The sequence below is a fragment of the Bidens hawaiensis genome, unplaced genomic scaffold, assembly GCF_021521415.1.
Source record: "Bidens hawaiensis isolate Kalapana, Puna unplaced genomic scaffold, B.hawaiensis_p1.1 tig00027805_1, whole genome shotgun sequence".
NCBI lineage: Eukaryota > Viridiplantae > Streptophyta > Magnoliopsida > Asterales > Asteraceae > Bidens > Bidens hawaiensis.
The window spans coordinates 84,115-96,776 of record NW_027505107.1 but is presented as its reverse complement, the minus strand read 5'-3'; positions in this window follow the sequence as shown (position 1 = coordinate 96,776).

The following is a 12,662-nucleotide window of genomic DNA, read 5'->3' as shown; positions in this document are numbered from 1 at the left end:
AGATATCCTTTGCCAAGGATTGATGATCTGTTTGACCAACTGCAAGGTTCAAGTTGGTTCTCACGGATAGATCTCAGATCAGGCTATCATCAACTTAAGGTGAAAGAGGCAGACATCCCTAAAACAGCGTTCCGAACGCGGTATGGACACTACGAGTTCCTCGTAATGTCATTCGGTCTAACGAATGCTCCCGCAGCATTTATGGACATGATGAATAGGGTTTGTCGGCCAATGTTGGATAAGTCGGTTAACGTCTTCATTGATGATATATTGATTTATTCAAAGAGCGAGTCTGACCATGCTGAGCATCTGAAAGAGGTATTGGAGACTCTGAAGAAAGAGAAGTTGTATGCTAAGTTCAGATATGGAAGCATCGTAAGGGTTCAGACAGTTAATGGAAATAAAATTTTTCCAAGCTGACCTGGCAGCTCGACCCCAGCCAGGGGATCTGCCCCTTGGACCCTGCTAGGGGCTGCCGCCCCTAGACCCCGCTGCCAGGGGCGCTGCCCCCGGACCCCCGTTCGTTGTGGGTTATATAAAGATAGATATACAACATGAGTAGTAGTAGTTAATTGATACATGTAAATATTATACAGTTAGCCGTGCACAGCTCAAGAAGGGAATAACGATTAACGGAGAGTGTAACAGGATTCCGGTGAGTTTCTAGCCCCATTTATGTGTTATTTTTTCGGGGCTGTGTGCATACTCAATATGTTTGTTAATATGCTTATCCTAAGAGATAAGTACGTCTTATGTAAATAATGTGAAATGTATGAATGATTGCTTGATGGTACGTGAACGATCTTCGGATATTGCACGTACTGTCGGGTTGTAACGCTATGTATGAGGTAAGCATGATATGTATGCTTATATGTATGAACGTGATAAAGTTAATAAAAGAAGGAAATGATAGCTGTATGGTTACGAAAAGGGTACCGAGCCCTAATAATGCTCGAGGTATGATGTATGGTTGTATGGTAACGAAGAGGGAATCGAACCCTACTAATATTCGAGAACTAGGGAACCGAACCCTACTAATATTCGAGGAAAGAGGGTACCGAGCCCTAATAATACTCGAGGAAGGAGGGTACCGAGCCCTAATAATACTCGAGGAAGGAGGGTACCGAGCCCTAATAATACTCGAGGAATGTAGGGCGTAATGCTCTTTATAACGTAAGATATGAAAGTAAGTTAATACAAAAGAAAGTATGAAAGTATGAAAGTATGAAAGTATGAATGAAAGAATATAAGTTTATGTGTATTGTATAATGTATGATTAACTAGAACTCACTCAGCGTAGATGCCTTTTAGTATGCACGCAGGTGAGTAGGATGAGGCAGCTCGCTTGAGGAGACACGTGGCATTGAATAAGAGGCTGGCATCGGAAGACTCAAGACGTTTAAGTTTAATGTTTTGTTTATTTTGGAAGACAAGATGACGTTTTAAGATAAGATGTGTTTTGTTATGAAATGTTTTATGAAAGCTTTTATATTGCGCGAATGTTTTAATTAACTCTGATATTTAGAACTGCGTTTATGAGTAAATCCAACAGGAAAGTAGGGCTACCGGTAACGGGGCCTTACATGGGTTTTTTATGATGCACAACAGTGATCAAGTTTAACGACTTTCGGTTCGTTCTAAAAGCATTTGAAATATTCATGTTCATGAATACCCAGATAATAAGCCGGATAAAAACTCACAGTTTCCAGAAACTGGATGAATCCCATCAATACAAGATTTGAGGCCATAAGACCATACACCGTGAAGTGTTAACCATAAACTAGATGCATTTTATTTAGAATTTTTTTTTGGTGATCAAACAGACATAAGGCTTGAGTATGACATGCTATTACATTTCTGCCTTCATTACCGAAACTTTTGGAAGAGATTAACAGCTCTTTCAATTTGGCATTTCTTTATGTTTACATCACATAGTTTACCTTAACAGTTTGTTTAAGACCTATCAATGCACTAATGCAATTAAGCACTCAGTCTTTTAAGATTATTTCTTTCTGTATATGGGACTAGATGATTAATGTACTATCATTTTCTCTTTTTGCTTCATAACTTATTTTTGAGGAGCATTTTTTAATGTTTTTGTCTTTTTGAAATATTTGAATGTTTTTGGTTTTTCTCTATACAAACAGAAAATCACAATATTTTTGTGTTTTGCCCATTTTCTCCCCCAAAAACCAAAATATTAAAATAATCAAAACAAAATAAACTTAACAAACAAAAAATGATTATCGTAGCTTAAGGATATCAGCAAGAATTTTTAATCCGTTTAAACAAAGCAAAAAGTTAAAGCGAGTTTTATCAAAAGCTTCGGTAAACAGATCAGCTTTCTGAAAATCCGTGTGAACCATCTCTAGATCAATTAATTTCTTTTCAAAACAATCACGGATAAAAATGATATCGAATTTTGATATGATTCGTCTTAGAGTGGTGCACGGGGTTCTTCGTTATTCATATAGCAGCCGAGTTATCAATAAATATGGGAGTAGTAAGAAACTTCAAACCGTAATCCCGGAAGTGTTGCTGGATACAAAGAACCTATGAACAACAACTCGAGGCTGCCACATACTCTGCTTCTGCGGTTGAAGTGGAGACCGTTGTCTGCTTCTTACACTGCCTAGTAACAAGCCGGCTTCCTAGATATTGACAACCCGCTATAGTTGACTTGAAATTGATCTTGCATCGTCCATAGTTCGAATCAGAAAACGCAATGAGATCAAAACTATCATCCTTGGGATACCATAACCCGGTGTAAGGTTTACCCCTCAGTTAGTGAAGTATACGCTTAACCGCCGCCATAGAAGTCTCTCGAGGACTCGATTGATACTTGGCACATAAACAAACAGCAAACATGATATCAGGACGAGAAGAAGTTAGATACATTAAAGAACCTATCATTTATCGTTACAGGGTAGGATCTACGGTATCCTCCAATTCATCCGGTGACAAATTGTGACCCACAGGAAGAGGCGCCGAAAGGATTTATTCGACATCTATCTTGAATCGGCTCAAGACATCATTCACATATTTCATCTGATGAATAAAATTCCAGCATGAGACTGATGAACCTGCAACCCTAAGAAGAAATTCATCTCCCCCATCGAGCTCATTTCGAATTTCATCTGTATTGACTTTTCAAAACCCTTACACAACTTGCCGTTTATAGAACCAAATATGATGTCGTCGACATATATCTGGACGAGGAGCAAATCTTCTCCGAAAGTCCTGTAAAAGAGTGTAAGTCCCGAATCTGGATTACTACAATATGATATCAACTCAAACACGATATGTGTGCGGAATTCAAATACCTTGGTGATTCAAGAACAATAATACGAAAAACAATAACAAGATTAGATGATATGGTTTCGATGCATACGATTTTATTATCAATAAAATCGTCAGCTACATAAACCTATATCCTTCTAAGAACTCTGATAGTTTGATGGTGGTTAAAACTGATTAACCCTAACTAATGACTAAACATTACCATACAAAAGGCTCAAATATGATATCAACTACAATATGATATCAACTCGAACACGATGTTAGTACGAAATCCTAACACCGTGGTGATTCAAGAACGAGAAAGAAGAGCAATATAAATATAATGAACACGAAGTAATATGGTTTCAATGCATACGATTATATTATAAAATAAATCGTCAAATACATAAACCGATTCACACAGAATATTATGCTCTCTTGATGGTGGCTTGAAAGTATTCGAGAGATCTCTGGTTCTGCTAACCTAATTATCAACTAGGACATGCTTTATTTAGTTAGCATTTACAAGAGACCCAAAGGCCAAGCCCAAATAAGCCTAAACTAGCCTAACCGAATTCACAAGGATTTCGGTGTTACTAGAAAAACCGAAATCCATAGGGATTTTGGTATTACACCATCACAACCATAATGCAATTCTTCAAATTGTCCTCGTTTATTTCACTTCAGTCTTGATCATGTCGTGGTCTTTTGATATGCGTCAGTCTAACCAAATCGTGACCCAACAATCTCCCCCTTAGACTGATGCTTTCAAAACCTTTAGAATCTTTACTAGAACATTATCAGCAACTTCAGCATTTACATCCAATACTCTACCATCTCCCCCTTATTGACAACATCATCCAATTTGTATCTTAGATACTTCATATGCTTCCGTTGCAAGAAATCAGTCATGAAAGAACAATCAACTTTGATAGAAAGATCAACCAAAATATTTTGAAAATAATTATATAAAACAAAATAAGACATACATATTTTTGTAATTTTTGTTTTTCTGTTTTTTTAATGATTTTCTTGAAGAGACTTGAAACGAGCCAACTAAACCAACTAAAACACAATAACCAATATCAGATTTCATGAGCCAAAGACAATAGCTAAAACAAACTTTAAAACGATTTCTTAACACATTTTTTAGACAAGAATAATAAAAAAAATAAATGAAATAAAATAAAACCAAAAACAACAAATAAAACAAATTTAATCACCCGGTCTTCTTGTAATTTGGAAAAAAATTGGGATCAAATTTCAATTTTTGATAAAATTGCCGCCTTTATGAAAAGATCCGAACACGGAATTCTATTGATTAAGGTGCTTTCACAAAGAAACAGGCTGATAGCAGGTATAATGAACTTAGCATGATTTTCATTGCATCAATGATATGAATTAGGTTCAGTTAGGCATAAAGCTTATATGAGCATCACTCATGGACCTGTGGTGCCTCCTATCTTTTCTCAAAGCGTATTTGGCTTTCCCTAGATCACCCCAATTTGACTCCAACCCCTAGTGCTTGATCAAAAGATTCTTATAGATACTAAACAGAATTTTAAGCTTTAAGGTTGAACGTTGGACTTACAAGCCATCCGGACTTACATGCCTTTTATTCAAAGTGTTTAGGACTTATTTGAATGTCCCACCCTTGTAGTTCTAGTTTGACCCTTTAAGCTTTTGAAATACGATTTTTTTTAATAACACAATAATCTATTTTTTATTATTTTTTTCATTTTTTTTAAATTTTTTTATAACTTAAGCAATAACTTAGAAACATAATATTTTTGGTGATCAAGACACTAACGGGCTCGTGTATGAATGGGTAATTACTTTCTACCTATAATTTGGAGAGATGTATATGGAGAAATGAACATTTCTTTAAAATGATTCTCCACAGTAAGTTTAGCATATTTAGTTTATATCACTTTAACTTTTACGCATCATGGAAAGCTTCCATGCAAATCAATGACTATTCTAGAGCCTTTTAAGCTTAATAACTTCACCTGTTAGGCACACATAAACAATTTATCTATCATTTTCCAAAGGTTGGATCAATTTTCATTTGAAAATATTTTGAAGCTTCTAAAAAGCTGTTAACTGAATAATTATATCACTTCCCAGAGAATTACAGAAGACACAGTTTTAAAACTCAGTCACCCCAGTCACTCTTAGTTTTCAGGTAAATGGCTCACAAGTGGTTAACAGGACCAAACACACAAGAGAATACATGCCCCTCCAACTTAGGATTACCGACATAATTTTAAATGAAAGAATTTAAAACAAAAACACATCACAATGGCTCCGGATGCTTTCAGTCTTTAAGTAAATGGCTATCATGTGAATCTACGAGTAGATTACCGGACCAAGCATATACAAGTATATGTCTTTCAAACTTGAGCAATCGACATAATTTTAAGCGAAAATGAATCTTGAAAAACACAATCAAAAAGTATTTTTTTAATAAACACACGCACACGCTCTTTTCAATTTTTTAATTTTCTCCCCCTAAATTTGTGCAAAAATATAAAATATGTATAAATTTACCCTAAAAAAGACTCAATTTTCTTGAAACGTAGTATTTAATAATAAAATAAGATGAAGTGTGATAGTCAGCCAACTGATGTACTATCATTTCTCATGTACGGTCAAGTCATTTTCACCTTTTGAAATAAAACAAAATAAAAAACTATACTTGAAAAACTATACATGAACATATTTTTGTATTTTAAAAAGAAAAAAAATTAATATTTTAAAATCTTTTTGACTGATCAATATTTTATACCAAAGTGATACGGTTACCTTTTATCTTCAAGATATTATTTTCCCATTTGTGAGAATCTCCCCCTAAGAATAAGCTTGTTTTGAGATTCTGTATCCTTGCGAGTTGAATGTCTAGAACAAGCCTTTTAACATGCAATGTATTTCCTGATTTGTTCCAACAAACTTAGAGAGCAGATTAAAAACGTTCTATCACCCTAAAATCCCGTCCATGCAACAAATAATCAATTTTATGGTTTAAAGGTTAAAAAAAATGGATATTTTCCCTGCTATGTGCCTGGAACAACCCATTTAATAAATAATGAATTTGTGGTTGTTACTACACGCATAGCGGGATTAGTTGGACATAGGAACCCAAGTCATAAATGTCTTGGGGTTCCCTTGAGCATCAACATATGTGACCTTTTGCCAACTCATATATTTCCCATCTTTAACATAATCATTTGTCATTACAGATTCTGTTTGTTGAGTTTTAAGTTTCCAAGTCTGTCTTGGTTTAGTGAAATTAAAAAGAACAGACTTTGGAGTGGAACAATTCGAATTCGAATTCTTAGAACTCTCCACACTCTTTGATTTCTGAAAATATATTTTTCTTTTAACAGTTTCTAAATCAGTTGAGTGCAAACGAGTCATATTAACTTTGAATCCTTCAGTATCTGTGTCCCGTTGTATAGATACTTGTGGTTTTGTAAAAGAATTTTTTTAACCACTGGATTCGGTTGAAACTTATTACCTTTCACCTGAGGAGCAAGTCTATTAACAAGACGGTAGTGACACTCCTTTGCCAAATGCCTGTCGTTCGCGCAGACGAAACACTCCTTCATCTTTCTTCTAATGTCAACGGAAGCACTTGCCTCATGTTGGAATTCCTTCTTAGGAAATGTTTTAACATTCTTCTTGCCACTTGGTGAAGCCTTATGATCTTTCTTGTAATAGGGAACATATGGACGATGAACACAATTTCTAGCTATATGTCCTGGCGTGCCACAGTGGTAACATGTTTGCCTCTTAATGTAGATAGCACCCAATGATTTATCAACACATGGAGATCCGGAGGATCTATGAGGACGAGACTGTCCTTGTTGTGCTGATTTCTTATGTGCCTTCTGTAACATTCGTTAATTTTTAAACTCGAAAAAACGACCCGTTTTAAATTTTTAGTTTTGTTTCTATTTAATTTATATATTTTTATAATATTATTAATTAACCTCAATTTTCCTTAATGTATTTTATGTGATCATTTCTATGCAATTATACTTTTCACCACCCTTGTAATATGTAACATCCTAAAATATTCTAATATTAAATAAAGAAAGTCGCGTTTAGTTATCGTGTGTTAATAGTTAATTAATACTAAATAAAGAAAAGTCATGGACTTTGATTAATTAAGATGGATTAAAAGGGTAATAGGCTTTAAGGGATATAAATAACCCCTTAAACCACCCTAAAACCCTAATCCTCATTCCATCCTTTCCATATTGCCTACACACTCAAAAACACACACATACACCTACACATATACACGGCCGAGAAGAGAGAGTGAGGTCCGAGGCCAAGCAAACGTGATTCTTGATAGATCCTTCAATACACAAGATAAATACAAGATCTAAAGCCCATAACTAAGCCAAACAAACACGAAAAGGTATGTTTTGATTTTAAAGTTTACGATTATATAAACTTTTAGCCTTGAAACTTGAGTCTAGAATAGATCGGGTATAAACGGGACATAAAGTTTCAAACTTGATAATAAAACTGGATGTAATGAACCCGAAAATGGAAACGGCTCGATTAACTGAACCCTTGAACCTAGTTGGAACGTTTTAGCTTGAAAAGATCAAACTTTACGATTCGTTCGGGTCAAACTTAGGCCGCAATCGGACTAGGGAACGATTGGGGCTAGGCCGAACCATAATAAGCGAATAAAGGTCGCAAAACACGTGTTTTGGATTGACGAAACGAACTCCGACAGCAGCGAGCTTGCTGTATAACTTCGCTGGTTATAAGTTCGTTGCTGTATGAACTCGCTGGGTAAATAAGTTCGCTGGTTATATAAGCCGCTGCTGCATAAACTTCGCCGGTTATAAGTTCGCTTAAGGTTTAACTTCGCCAAGTTAAATTCTCCTAAGGCTAAGTTCGCTTAAGGTTTAACTTCGCCAAGTTAAATTCGCCTAAGGCTAAGTTCGCTTAAGGTTTAACTTCGCTTAATATTAAGTTCGCCAAAAGTTAAGTTCGCTGAGAAATAAATTAAAATCCTAGTGAAAAATGTGTTAAGACAGCTCGACCCCAGCCAGCGGCTCTGGCCCTTGGACCCTGCTAGGGGCTGCCGCCCCTAGACCCCGCTGCCAGGGGCGCTGCCCCCGGACCCTTGTTCGTTGTGTGTTATATAAAGATAGAAATACAATATGAGTAGTAGTAGTTAATTGATACATGTAAATATTATACAGTTAGCCGTGCACAGCTCAAGAAGGGAATAACGATTAACGAAGAGCGTAACAGGATTAAGGTGAGTTTCTAGCCCCATTCCTTGTTATGTTTACGGGGCTGTGTGCATACTCGATGTGATTAGTTAATACACTTATCCTAAGTGATAAGTGTATGCCATAGATGTATTATGTGAAATGTATGGATGATTTCTTGTCTGTACATGAACGATCTTCGGAATTGCATGTACTGCCAGGAAATGGTTGATGTTTTATGCATGTTGGAAGATGAAGAATGAATGATGTATGTATGTGCGAAACTTACGATTATGTACATAGAAAGTATGTTAAGGAGGTATGGAAGAAAGGGTACCGAACCCTAATAATATCCGAGGATGGAGGGTACCGGACCCTAATAATATCCGAGAATGAAGGGTGACCGGACGCTAATAATATCCTAGGATGAAGGGTGACCGGACCCTAATAATATCCGAGGATGGAGGGTACCGGACCCTAATAATATCCGAGGTACGTAGGGCGAATGCTCTTTATAACGTATGGTTAGTTGTGTATGTGTAGGAAATATTGATGGACAGGTTAAGTATGTAATGCGTACCTTTGGGCACGTGTATGTGTATGTAAAGTAAGTTATGTGATTAACTAGAACTCACTCAGCGTAGCTGACTTTTAGTATGCATAGGCAAATAAGTTGAGGCAGCTCGCGTGATTGAAGACACAAGGCATGGAATCGAAGATACTGGCATCTCGAAGAAATGTTGTGATGTTTTAAAGACTATGTTTTGTTTTAAATGACTATGAATGTTTTATAAGACAATATTTGAAGGTGATGTAATATATTACGGTTGGAGTTTATATTATTCCGCGAAAGTTTTAATTAACTCTGATATTAGAACTGTGTTTATGAGTAAATCCAACTCCCAAATGTGAGGCACCGGTAACGGGGTCTTACATAATATTTACATACTCATTTAAAACATTCATAATCAAGATCAAATAGCAAATTGGAAGACTCCATAGAATCCGACTGATATACAAAGCTTCCTAGGGTTAGCTGGCTACTATAGGAGATTCATCGAAGGTTTCTCCAAGATAGCCGCACCGTTAATCGGTATGACCCGAAAGTCGATAGTATTCAGCTAGGTTAAGTTTCAAGAAGAGGCCTTTTAGGAGTTAAAGAAGAGACTCACGCAAGCTCCAATCCTTGCTTTACCCGATGGTGACGAGGATTTGGTTGTTTGTACTGATGCTTTGCATCGTGGGTTAGGTTGTGTGTTGATGCAACGAGGAAAGGTCATAGCTTACGCATCTAGAAAGTTGAAAGTCCATGAGAGTACTTATCCGACACATGATTTAGAGCTAGCAGCAGTAGTGCAAGCTCTCAAGATATGGAGGCATTATCTGTATGGTACTAAGTGTACTATCTACACGGATCATAAGAGTTTAAAGTACTTCTTCGAGCAGAAGGAACTGAACATGAGACAGAGAAGATGGTTAGAGTTGATTAAGGATTACGACTGCGACATTAAGTACTATCCTGGTAAAGCTAACGTGGTCGCCGACGTGCTAAGTCGTAAGAACGAGGAAGTCATTGCAACAGTGAAGTCATACCAGTTGATTATGAATTTAAGCATGTTTGAAGAAATCGTCAAAGTACAGTCAGAGGTGCTGGTATATGAAGGGCTAGTGAAGAAAGAAAGGATTTTCGGTCAACAAAATGAGTTGATGGAAAACACTCATGGTGTTAAGACTAGATTTGACCGTATGTGGATTCCACGCCATGGAGATCTCAGAGGTCGAATCTTAGATGAAGCTCATAATTCGGGATATTCGATTCATCCAGGAGCTACGAAGATGTACCAAGATTTGAAGAGAGACTACTGGTGGCCGGGAATGAAGAATGATGTAGTAGATTATGTTAGTAAGTGCTTAACTTGTTTACAAGTCAAAGCTAAACATCAGAAGCCTTACGGGAAGATGCAACCTTTGGAGATACCTGAATGGAAGTGGGAACACATCACCGTGGATTTCATAACTAAGCTACCTCGTACAGCTACCATTTGGGTGATAGTGGACCGTTTGACCAAAAGTGATCACTTTCTACCCATACGAGAGGCCATCTCGTCAGAAACGTTAGCAAGTTTGTTCATCAAAGAGGTTGTATCAAAGCATGGAGTGCCACTATCGATTATGTCTGATAGAGATACTCGATTCACTTCCAGGTTCTGGAAGAAATTCCATGAAGCTATGGGAACGAGGTTGAACATCAGTACGGCGTTTCATCCTCAAACAGATGGACAGTCTGAAAGGACGATCCAAACCCTTGAGGATATGCTACGTGCATGCATTCAAGATTTTCGAGGAAGTTGGGATGATCATCTGCCTCTAGCAGAGTTCTCCTATAACAACAGCTACCATTCAAGTATTGGTATGCCACCGTTTGAGATGCTTTACGGTAGGCGATGTAGAACCCCGGTGTGTTGGGAGAGATTGGTCAGAAAGAGATGGGAAGTTTGGAAGTCGTGCCAGAAATGTCTTCAAAGTTCGATGAGATTAAGGCTAGAATGAAGGCCGCTCAAGACAGACAGAAGTCGTATGCTGATAAGCGGCGACGACCGATTGAGTTTAACGTCGGTGACAATGTGATGCTTAAGGTCTCACCTTGGAAGGGAATTATCCGATTTAGGAAAAGAGGAAAGTTGAGTCCAAGGTACATTGGACCGTTTAAGATTTTAGATCGTGTAGGTGAAGTGGCTTATAAGCTGGATTTACCCAGTGAGTTAGAAGGAATTCATTCAACCTTCCATGTTTCTCATCTGAGGAAGTGTCTAGCTGATGACACGTCTCACGTGCCGTTGATGGACATCGAGGTTGATGAACAACTATACTACATCGAGCAACCGATAGAGATTGTTGATCGCAAGGAGAAGCAGCTTCGTCATAAGGTTATACCTTTGGTGAAAGTGATATGGAAACATCGCAAGGGATCAGATGCTACTTGGGAAGCTGAGGATGAGATGCGCGCAAGTTCTACCCTAGTTTGTTTAAGTGATAGTTCGGTTTCGGGGACGAAACCTCTTTAAGGAGGGAAGACTTGTAAAATCCTAAAATATTCTAATATTAAATAAAGAAAGTCGCGTTTAGTTATCGTGTGTTAATAGTTAATTAATACTAAATAAAGAAAAGTCATGGACTTGGATTAATTAAGATAGATTAAAAGGATAATGGGCCTTAGGTCCATGGGCTTTAAGGGATATAAATACCCCATTAAACCACCCTAAAACCCTAATCCTCATTCCATCCTTTCCATATTGCCTACACACTAAAAAACACACACATACACTTACACATATACATGGCCGAGAAGAGAGAGTGAGGTCCGAGGCCAAGCAAACGTGATTCTTGATAGATCCTTCAATACACAAGATAAATACAAGATCTAAAGCCCATAACTAAGCCAAACAAACACGAAAAGGTATGTTTTGATCTTAAATTTTATGATTTTATAAACGTTTAGCCTTGAAACTTGAGTCTAGAATAGATCGGGTATAAACGGGACATAAAGTTTCAAACTTGATAATAAAAATGGATGTAATGAACCCGAAAATGGAAACGGCTAGATTAACTGAACCCTTGAACCTAGTTGGAATGTTTTAGCTTGAAAAGTATCAAACTTTACAATTCGTTCGGGTCAAACTTAGACCGCAATCGGACTAGGGAACGATTGGGGCTAAGGCCGAACCATAATAAGCGAATAAAGGTCGCAAAACGCGTGTTTTGGATTGACGAAACGAACTCCGACAGCAGCGAGCTTGCTGTATAACTTCGCTGGTTATAAGTTCGTTGCTGTATGAACTTCGCTGGGTAAATAAGTTCGCTGGTTATATAAGCCGCTGCTGTATAAACTTTTAGTACGCACGCAGGCAAATAGGTTGAGGCAGCTCGCGTGATTGAAGACACAAGGCATGGAATCGAAGATACTGGCATCTCGAAGAAATGTTGTGATGTTTTAAAGACTATGTTTTGTTTTAAATGACTATGAATGTTTTATAAGACAAGATTTGAAGGTGATGTAATTTATTGTGGTTGGAGTTTATATTATTCCGCGAAAGTTTTAATTAACTCTGATATTAGAACTGTGTTTATGAGTAAATCCAACTC